Source organism: Narcine bancroftii, chromosome 2 (assembly GCF_036971445.1).
Source record: "Narcine bancroftii isolate sNarBan1 chromosome 2, sNarBan1.hap1, whole genome shotgun sequence".
NCBI classification, from domain to species: domain Eukaryota; kingdom Metazoa; phylum Chordata; class Chondrichthyes; order Torpediniformes; family Narcinidae; genus Narcine; species Narcine bancroftii.
The window spans coordinates 257281166-257283466 of NC_091470.1; positions in this window are offsets into that span (position 1 = coordinate 257281166).

Below are 2301 nucleotides of genomic sequence, written 5' to 3' on the forward strand. Positions count from 1 at the left end.
AACTTACAACCTTAACCCTACCTCTCTGGGACCACTGCCCACATCACTGAAACCTCTCTTTTGTTTTGCACTAACTAACTGTGAGCGGAGACAGCGCTGATGGAAGCGTTCTAGGAGCCGTAGGTGATGCCGGTAGAGGATCCATGATTTGGAGCTGAACAGGAGCGTGGGTATGATAACGGCTCTGAACACGCTGATCTTTGTGTGTTTCTTCAGGTGGTTGTTTTTCCAGACTCTTTTGTGTAGTCCTCCAAAGGCGCTATTTGCCTTGGCGAGCCAGTTGTCTATCTCTTTGTCAATCCTTGCATCAGATGAAATGGAGCAGCCGAGGTAGGTATGACCGTTTTGAGTTCAGTGTGCCCGATGGAGATGTGGGGGGGCTGGTGGTCATGGTGGGGAGCTGGCTGATGGAGGACCTCAGTTTTCTTCAAGCTGACTTCCAGGCCAAACATTTTGGCAGTTTCCGCAAAACAGGACGTCATGCGCTGGAGAGCTGGCTCTGAATGGGCAACTAAAGTGGCATCGTCTGCAAAGAATAGTTCACGGACAAGTTGCTCTTGTGTCTTGGTGTGAGCTTGCAGGCGCCTCAGATTGAAGAGACTGCCATCCGTGCAGTACCGGATGTAAACACCGTCTTCATTGCTGAGGTCTTTATTGGCTTGTTTCAGCATCATGCTGAAGAAGATAGTAAAGAGGGTTGGTGCGAGGACGCAGCCTTGCTTCACACCGTTGTCAATGGAGAAGGGTTTAGAGAGCTCATTGCTGTATCTGACCCGACCTTGTTCCTGTTCCTTTCTGAGGAGTGAGGTATCCTCAACACACCCAAGTCCTGTGGGGATAGTCATAGGTTTGTCCAGCTGGGAACTTGCTCACAAGTCTGCATGCAGGTGGCAGGAAGAGAGTGGGCACACATTAGCCACTTTCAGGTGGAATAGCTGGGAGAATGCAGCTCTGGAGCCGGATGTGGGTGTGTGCGAAGCGACATTCAGGTGGCAGTGCTGAAGGCGCTGTTCTGGCACCTGAAAGGTCCACAGCGGGGAGAGGCGCCATCTCCTGTTGACTGTGGCCGTGGTGCCACCCGCTTTCAGGTGCCTGGGGGGACTGCTCGGAAGCGGAGAATACACCTACCCGAGGAGGGTTGGGTAAGTACTCTTCGGGTCAGGGTTCTCTGCTTTCAGGTGGCCTCCCAATAGCCACATTCAGGTATTTCAGATGTCTTTACTTTGAGGTATTCTGGCCACCTGAAAGTGGCTAAAGATTCAAGCAGTGCCTGTCAAAGATTGGCCTGCACAGCACTCCAGGGTGCACTTATCAAATCCCACAAACCCCATCCCATCATCCTATGGGATGGATAGCTAGAAGAAGAAGAAGAAGAGTGTAGGACAATAAACTCTCATGCACCAAAGAGCGAACATAATTTGCCAGCGCACCGTCTGGTGCCGTTTTCTGGACCATTGTCCAGGGTTCAGTTCCCCAAGACCGCTTGCGGCGCCCTCTGTTGGTCATTACACGAGAAATATTCCCGGGAAACAGATGTGAATGGCTCTGTCAGTTCTGCTTCCAATTAAGTTGCAATGTATTTTCAATAGAGCCGTTCCCCTTAACGACGCCCAGATGCAAACTTCCTTTTTTTTAACAAAAACTACAAGTAAGGGGCAGTTGATAATATTGGCCTCGAAATCCTTCAGGGATCTGGGGATACAGCAGGGTAGTGTGGTTGATCAGAAAGCACTTTCAAAGAGCCGGTAGAAGCTCGAATGGCCGAACGGTCTTCTCCTGTGCGGGAGGAGGGGTGTACGTGGTCACACGCCCCCCCCCCCCCCCCCCCAGAATCGGGAAAGGGTGGAAAGGAGGCCATTCGACCCATCCCTTCCTTGTTGGATAGAAAATAGCTTAAAGGAGAATTGAGTGGGGTTTTAAGGTGCAAAAGCATTGCGCGCACACACACACAGAGGTACCTTAGATACACGTGTATATACACACATAGAGGCACCAAAAGAATTCCTCTCTCCCTGTCTCTCTCTCACACACACACACACACACACACGTGTCTGACGGATGACAGTGGTACAATATAAATGTTCCCTCGTTGAGAAATGCTGCGTTAAAGAATTCCAGCCACTTTCCAGGTAGTTGAGCGACGGGATGGGTTGGTTTCCAGGGAAGCTTTGATTTGTGCTCATTTGTGCCGGGTGGGCGGGTTTTAGAAAACCTCACTCCCCCCCCCCCCCACCCAAACCCCATCGATTCATCGACCAAAAAAAAGTTGTTAGCCTTGTTATAAAAGAGGCGAAGCATACT